The following is an 8,011-nucleotide window of genomic DNA, read 5'->3' on the forward strand; positions in this document are numbered from 1 at the left end:
GGTGGGAGGAGGGGGCGTGGGAGGTGGGAATGGGGGGTGGCGGTGACGGGGAGGGCGCGCGTTCGGCGGGGAGGGGGTGGCCGGAGGCTGGGAAGGGGGGTGATGGCAGTGGGGAGGCGGCGCTCTCTTTTCTGTCACTCTCTCTCTTCTCTCTCACTCTCTTTTTCGGCTAATCAGAGGCCAGATGGGTACACCAATTCCTATTTTAGTAATATAGATCGATTCTTGAGTATTTTTATATATTTCAGCTAAAGGCGTTTTTATTTTTTTTATTTTTATATATTTCTAAGCATTAAATTTTTTAAAATGAAAAATATTTAGAGATATTTAAAATAAATGATATAAATGCTTATGAATATTTTGGATTATTGGGGGATAAATTTAATATAAATAATTTCAAATACTTTTGTCCAGTCCTCTATTAGGGACATTGTGGGCAAATGAATTAGGAAGCGGCATGTAGTGGACAAAAATGTTGTCAGTTTTTCTAGATAAAGAATATATTCCATAGGCTCGTTCAACTGTATCCCTTTAGCACGATGGAGACAGACCACCAAGTCTGATTGATGAGCCATGCTCTTGATGTCAGCGTGTGAATACCGTTGACCTACGAGCCGCACCCGCGAGCCACAGCGATGCAGATGATCGTTCCTCAACACCTCCCTCGCAGGTGCGCTCAGGATGACGACGGGATTCCTTGACAGACTCTACCTCCTCCCGCTACTTTGATATATAAACATATATATTTATAAATCGTAGCTGTATTAATCTATGAAAAAATCCATAATAGTCGATTATATTGTGCTGATATTTAGAATGTTTCGTGAGAGAGCGCATGGCCAAATATTCACCAAGAAATGTCTAGTTTAATGGTAATTTGGAAATAAACCTCGGAATCGTTACTTATGTTTTTAGCCTTTATTCTTAACTACTATATAAATAGTGGGCATGTGTTCCATGTCAGTTAAGTATTGGTTTATTTAAGTCACTTCTGGATGGTTACTTATTATGCTATTTCTAATGTGTTGATCTTGAGTGCGTCAAACGATGACAACTCATGCTTTGTGTGAGTAGAAGTATATATCCTTTTTAAGAAGAGCAGAATGATGACAATAGGAGGGTAGGAGGAATCTAGGAAGACACAGAGAGAGAGAGAGAGAGAGAGAGAGAGAGAGAGAGAGAGAGTGATACATGTAGACAGAAAGAGAGGTGGAGAGAATATGAAATGGTATCAGAGCCACTCGATTCGGTGGATCATGCACATGGTGAAGAAGACTGGCGAGGCGAGCTCGTCCAGCGAGCCTGGGGGGGAGATGGTGCTGCCGACGCCATCCCTCAAGCTCTCGAAGACCAACTATCGTGGGTGGTCGATGAATATGGAGGTATTTCTTGACTCACACGATATATTGCAAGCAATCAAACCAGACTCTATGTCGAAGAAGAAGGATCGCTCCGTTCTCTCGGCTATCTTCTCGGCCATGCCAAAAGACCTGGTGATTGTCCTTGACGCGAAGAAGACTGCCAAGTAGAATTGGGACATTCTTCGTTCGCGGAATTTGGGCGTGGATCGAGTGATTCAATCCCGCGTCCAAACCCTCAAGCACGAGTACAAAATTCTCGTGATGAACAAGAGTGACAGTGTGATGGATTTTGCAACGAAATTCAACACAATCGTCTCTGATCTATGACGGCTCGGGGAGACATTGTCCGAGAAGGACGTTGTCACTCAATTTTTGCGTGCTACTCCAGCGAAATTCGACGCGCTGACGCTATCCCTAGAGTAGTACAGAGACTTTTTGAAGATCACCTTGGATGAGGTAATTGGCTCGCTCTCACCTCCATGAGCTGCGGCTCAAGGAGCGTGAAGCTCGGGAGGAGGAGCAAGCGCTACTTGCACGCGCACTCAGAAAGACTACACTTACGGCTGAGGCATCTTCATCCCAAGGCAGAGAACGCAGTTGCGGCCGCCGTGGAGGCCGAGGCAGAGGCCATGGTCGCGACCGGAGTCCTCTTGCTGATGAAGGAAAAGTGCAATACGATAAGTCACAGATCCAATGCTACAACTGCCAGAAATTTGGGCATTTTGCGTATGAATGCCGTAGTGCGAAGAAGGAGAGGTCAGAGCAAGCTTATGTGGCAGAGGTCACTAACAAGCCGGATTCTACATTACTCATGGCTATTGCTGGTGAAGCCTATGTTGTCTTGCTCGAAGGCTCAGCCGCCGAGCCCTCTGATCCTGACTCGTGGTATCTTGACACTAGGGCCACTAATTACATGTCAGGTAATCGAAGCTTCTTTGCAGATCTCGATGGAGAGGCATCCGGTGTTGTCAAATTTGGCGACAATTCAACAGTCCAAATAGCTGGTAGAGGCACTATACATGTTCATCGGGCTGATGGACATATTGTGAAACTCGGTAAGGAACTCTATGTACCGAAATTATGTGGTAACATCCTTAGTATGGGCAGGCTTGATGAAGAGGGGTGTCGGATGGTCATGTATGGAGGATCCTTGACCATATTTGATCAAGATGGAGAAGTGTTTGCAGAGGTCAAACGCACTGAAGGTCGGCTGTACCTGCTCAAACTTCATGTTGTTGATCAGTGTTTGGTCTTGAAAGATGCTGATGAACAAAGCTGGCTCTGGCATTCTAGATTTGGCCACTTGAACTTCCACAGCCTCAGATAATTGAGGTTAAAGCAGTTAGTGGAGGGTCTTCCACTCACTCAAGTGCCCACTCATCTGTGCATCCACTACCTGGTAGGCAAGCACACTCGACACTCCTTCCCCACCTCGAGTGAATTTCGGGCTGCCCAGCCCTTAGAGCTCATATATGCAGACTTATGTGGCCCACATTAGGGGGAAGTCGCTTCTTTCTCCTTGTCATTGATGCTTACTTGAGGTTAATGTGGGTGGCTCTGCTCAAGCACAAGTCAGAAGCCTTAAGTGCATTCAATAAATTTAAGGCTCTAGCTGAAGCAGAGAAGGATCTAAAAATCAAATGTTTTCAGACTGATAGAGGAGGTGAGTTCAATTTCGATGAATTCTCTGATTTTTGTGATTCTCAGGGCATTAAGAGCCACCTGACTGCTCCTTATTCTCCTCAGCAAAATGGCATTATTGAGAGGAAGAATAGGATAGTCATGGGCAAGGTGAGGAGCATGCTGAAGTCCAAGGATCTGCCTAAAGAGCTCTAGGGAGAGGTAGTGAGCACTGCGGTCTACCTTTTAAATCGCTCACCTACAAAAAGTCTTCAGGGTAGCACACCATATGAGAAGTGGATTGGAAGAAGACCAATCGTGGACAACTTGAGAGTCTTCGGATCCCTTGCTCATGTGAAGGCCACAAGAGGAAATCATAAGAAGCTAGATGATAGAAGTCATCCTATGGTCTTTATCGGGTGTGAAGTTGGGACTAGGGGTTATCGGTGCTTTGACCCGGTCAACTCTAAGGTGCATATTACTCGTGATGCAATTTTCGATGAGAATGGTAAATGGATATGGAACAGTCAAGGTGAGAATGATCGAGTACTTACCTTCTACCCTCAGCTATCTTCAGAGGCTGGTGACTTAGAGCAAACATCCCAGTCAGAGTCGGTTGACTCGGTCAACCCTACACTACCCGATGAAGAAGAAATGACTGAAGTGGAACAACCTGTGGGTGAATCGGTGGTATCTTCCCACACTGAGTCAGAGACAACTCATCCCCCTCGGTACAAATCTCTTGCTCAGATATATGCTAATACTAACTCACCTTTGAATGTGGATGAAAACTGCCTGCTCATCCAAGAGGAACCTGTGAGTTTCTGCGAAGCCATAAAAGCAAAGGAGTGGAGGAATGCTATGGAGGAGGAGATGAAATCAATTGACAAGGATCTGACCTGGGAGCTGGTGCATCCTCTGGTCCACTGCAAGCCAATTGGGCTGAAATGGCTCTACAAGCTGAAAAACAATGCACAAGGGGAGATTATCCGTCACAAAGCAAGGCTGGTTGTGAAAGGTTATTCTCAAAGGCATGACTTTGACGAGGCCTTTGCTCCAGTGGTTTGATTTGAGTCAATTCGACTCCTAATTGCCCTTCCTGCTGAAAAGAGGTGGGATTTGCACCATCTTGATGTGAAATCTGCATTTCTTGATGGCACGGTGGAGGAGGAGCTTTATGTGCGACAACCCGAAGGCTTTGTGGTAAAGGGAGAAGAGGGAAAGGTGCTGAGACTGAGGAAGGCCTTATATGGGCTAAAGCAAGCGCCACGTGCCTGGTATTACAAGCTTCATACTACCCTTAAGTCGCTTGGATTTTCCCGGAGTAAACATGAACAAGGTGTATATCACAAGATGGGCTCCGGTACATCACTAATCCTTGGTGTGTATGTAGATGACTTAATTGTCACAGATGAAAGTGATGAGCACATCAAGACATTCAAGGTGCAGATGAGAGATCACTTAGAGATGAGTGATCTCGGCCTTCTGAATTCGTACCTTGGGATAGAGATCAGACAGTTGACGGGGCTCATTACTGTGTCTCAAGGGGCGTATGCAAGGAAGATCCTCGAGTATGCTAAGTTAGTGGACTGCAACCCAGTGCACGCGCCACTTGAAGCAAGACCGGCATTCTCCTCAGTCAACTCAAGCCCACCAGCGGATGCTACATATTTTTTAAGTCTTGTTGGAAGCCCACCAGTGGCTGAATACATTGCGGCCACTTCAGCAGCTTGCCAAGGGATGTGGCTGAACCGACTCACATGTGAACTGCGAGGCAAGGCAGAGGAGGCATGGAAGCTGATGATAGATAATAATTCGGCAATTATCATCAGCAAGAACCCCGTGCATCACAATCGCACTAAACATATAGACGTTCGATACCACTTCATTCGTCAATGTGTTGAGGAGCAGAAGATAATCCTGGAGCCTGTACCGACGGAAGATCAACTTGCAGATATACTGACAAAATCCCTCGGGAGATTGAAGTTTAAAGAAATGCGGAAGCGGCTAGGCATGCGAATGTTGACCAGGTGATTCTGGAGCAAGGAGGAGTACGAAGGAGTTGCCCCATCCTCACCGGAGCTCTCCGATTTCGCCGGCTTTGGCGAAATTCTCCTTCAAAAGGACATTTGGTGATTTTATGTTTTTCTGGCAGTTATGTTTCTTTTTTCAGGTTGATCTCCACCGTCCATTGCGAGGAGTTATAACGGCGGAGATGCATCCACATCAGACTTGCTTGCCAGCTCACCTGCTGGCGGTTACGTTCCCCTCTTTCTCCTTGTCCGATTGGCTCACTATATAAGAGCCTCTACCTGCTCGATGAAACGTGGGCGGAACGATTTCTTGTTACATGTTCTCGATTTCTTGTTTCTTATGGAGCGATTTATTTTCTTTGCCATTTTCGGAAGTTCTTGAGGTGGTTAGGAGTTCAAGGAGCCAACAGTATACGGGTGGTGGCGGGGGTGATGGTGGCGGGGGGGACTTGTACTTGTAAGGAGGCGGAGGAGAGGGAGATGGTGGTGGAGAAGACTTGTATTGATACGGCGGTGGTGGGGAAGGAGAAGGAGGAGGCGGGGACTTGTACTTATATGGGGGCGATGGGGATGGAGATGGCAGAGGTGGGGACTTGTACTTGTAAGGGGGAGGAGGAGAAGGCGACGGCGGAGGTGGGGACTTGTACCTGTAAGGTGGAGGAGGAGAAGGAGATGGTGGTGGCGGGGACTTGTACTTGTACGGCGGCGGTGGGGATGGAGATGGTGGTGGGGTTGACTCATACTTGTAAGGAGGTGGAGGAGATGGAGATGGCAGAGGTGGGGACTTGTACTTGTAGGGGGGAGGAGGAGATGGCGATGGCGGTGGGGGGGACTTGTACCTGTAAGGCGGAGCAGGAGATGGAGATGGTGGTGGGGGGGACTTGTACTTGTACGGAGGAGGAGATGGGGACGGAGGAGGGGGGGGGACTTGTACTTGTAAGATAGCGGAGGACGAGATGGAGATGGCGGCGGGGGGGGGACTTGTACTTGTATGGAGGCGGTGGAGAAGGAGGAGGAGGAGGCGGAGACCTGTACTTGTATGGCGGGGGAGGTGAGGTGTAACTGTAATGCTTGTCGTTTGCAGAAACAGTAGCAACGGCAAGGCAGAGCGCCGCTAAGACAAAGAGGAGGCGGTGCATCTGCACTGCCATGGCAGCGCTAGACATCCTCGGAGCTCCGCTGGCGAGCTCCTTGTTCAGAGCTCGTTGCTCCTATTTGGGCTTCGCCCTCCCCTCTTTATAGTGAAAGCCATGAGAAGTAGGAGAGTAATAATCTCCATTAAGACCCTCTATTTCAACGTTACCCTCCGGCCTTGTGAAATTTGGCATCTGTTGCCGTCTGAAAGCGTTTGCCACTGAAGAGGCGTTAGGTTTAAGTGGGACACGAGCTAGACGACCATCCTTTTCATCTGACCTTGGAGTTTTTTGCTTTAGCCCGTAAAAAATTAAATGATGTATGTCTAGAGCTCTCTGAACTCTGTTGGAATTAAGAGGAAAGAGTTCCTGTCATTTACTAATAAAGAGCATTCTACCCGAATTTGAGCGAATCCGTTGAAGTTTTCCCGAAGCAGATAGGGTGTGGGTAAATTATGATTTCAATTTGTTAGTATTGCGAGTGGAATACAGGGAGGATGGATGTGACAGATGGGATTACTTCCGTGACTTATGTTAAGTTGTTAACTTTATAAGCTGTTAAAAAATAATCAAAGAAAATGAATTATTCGGCCGTAAAACAATTTAGATTTAGGTTTTTCGCCTTAGCTCTAACACGTTCCTTTGTTGGTTAGTTTGCTTAAAGTAGCAATGTTTCTCATTTTCTTGATTCCCTCTTGCAAAGATTACAGGGGCTCAAAGAACGTAACCCTGATTAGAAACGAAACATAATGTCCAATTTCTTCTTGCAAACATTCATACAATACGAAATTTAGTCCATATAAGAACTTTTAATCGCCGATCTAATAAAAACTAAAGGGTCTTGCGCTGTTTTCGGTGCGGGTAACGTCGAACGACAGCCAGGCACCGGCTTAGATGCAACGCATAGTAGAACTTGCAATACAGTCAACAGATTCAGATTCGCAAAAAAAATCTTGACTAAAATCGTGTGTTTTCACAAGCCCCTGCATTTTATGGGAGTGTTTGGTCGCGCAATACAGCATACAATAATTTGACTTTGTGAAGTCTGGGGTGAGCTTGACGCAGAAGTTCGTCGACAGCTAAGCTAGCTCTTCTGAATTTTTAACAGGATAATTAATTGACTGTTGACAAAATGCCATATCCCAACCAGAGCAAAATTCCTTCTTTCTTAATTTTTCTTTCTATCACACTTGTTGCCGTATCTTCCGATCCCTTTCATCTCCTTGAGTCGGCTTTACTCTTATCTCCCGTTCTACCCCCATCTCATTGACCGGCCTTTTTCCTTGAGTCGGCTTAACTCCTTTTTCCCGTCTCATTAACCGGCCTAACATTCGTATCGAAACCCATTGTCTTATTGTTAAAGCGTTACTCGTAGTACTGATTTTACTTTTTTCTGTCGCAGTAAAAGCCGGGTATAGAACAATCGGCAGGTTTCTTTGCTGAATTAGATCGCAAGAGTTGCAAAATATTATGCGGTTCTTATGTGTCTTCTCTCCACCTCGAAATGAATGAGACGCGTCAATCGCTACCTTCCATTCTGACGTGCCATATTCATAAAAATAATGTTCCAAATACGTGCCATCAGACCGATTTTATAATATTCTTAGAGATAGAGGCGAAGGAAGAGAATAAGAGACCGAGGGGCATATTTTATTGCTGATAAACGAAGAGGCTAATAGGGTGAAAAGTGATATGATAAACAAGGGAGCATTGGACGAGTTAAAAAAGATATAAAGTCATTGTTAAGCAAACATGGATAGTTACGTAGAAAACGATAGAAAGAGAGACGGCGATTTTCGATGGACATATAGAACACGATGCCCAGAAGTATACAGATATATGTAGGACTGTAGAGCGAAAGAAC

General features: G+C 46.0%; 1 long non-coding RNA gene across 1 annotated transcript; it reads right to left on the reverse strand.

The window, feature by feature from the left end:
- Positions 1-4,325: 4,325 nt before the first annotated feature.
- LOC144713310 (uncharacterized) lies at positions 4,326-6,317 on the reverse strand. The gene is made up of 2 exons (XR_013584013.1): positions 6,002-6,317; positions 4,326-5,853 (listed from the first exon to the last, which is right to left on the reverse strand). It is a non-coding gene; the product is annotated as an uncharacterized LOC144713310 (long non-coding RNA).
- Positions 6,318-8,011: the final 1,694 nt, after the last annotated feature.

This window comes from Wolffia australiana, chromosome 15 (genome assembly GCF_029677425.1).
Source record: "Wolffia australiana isolate 7733 chromosome 15, ASM2967742v1".
Lineage (NCBI taxonomy): Eukaryota > Viridiplantae > Streptophyta > Magnoliopsida > Alismatales > Araceae > Wolffia > Wolffia australiana.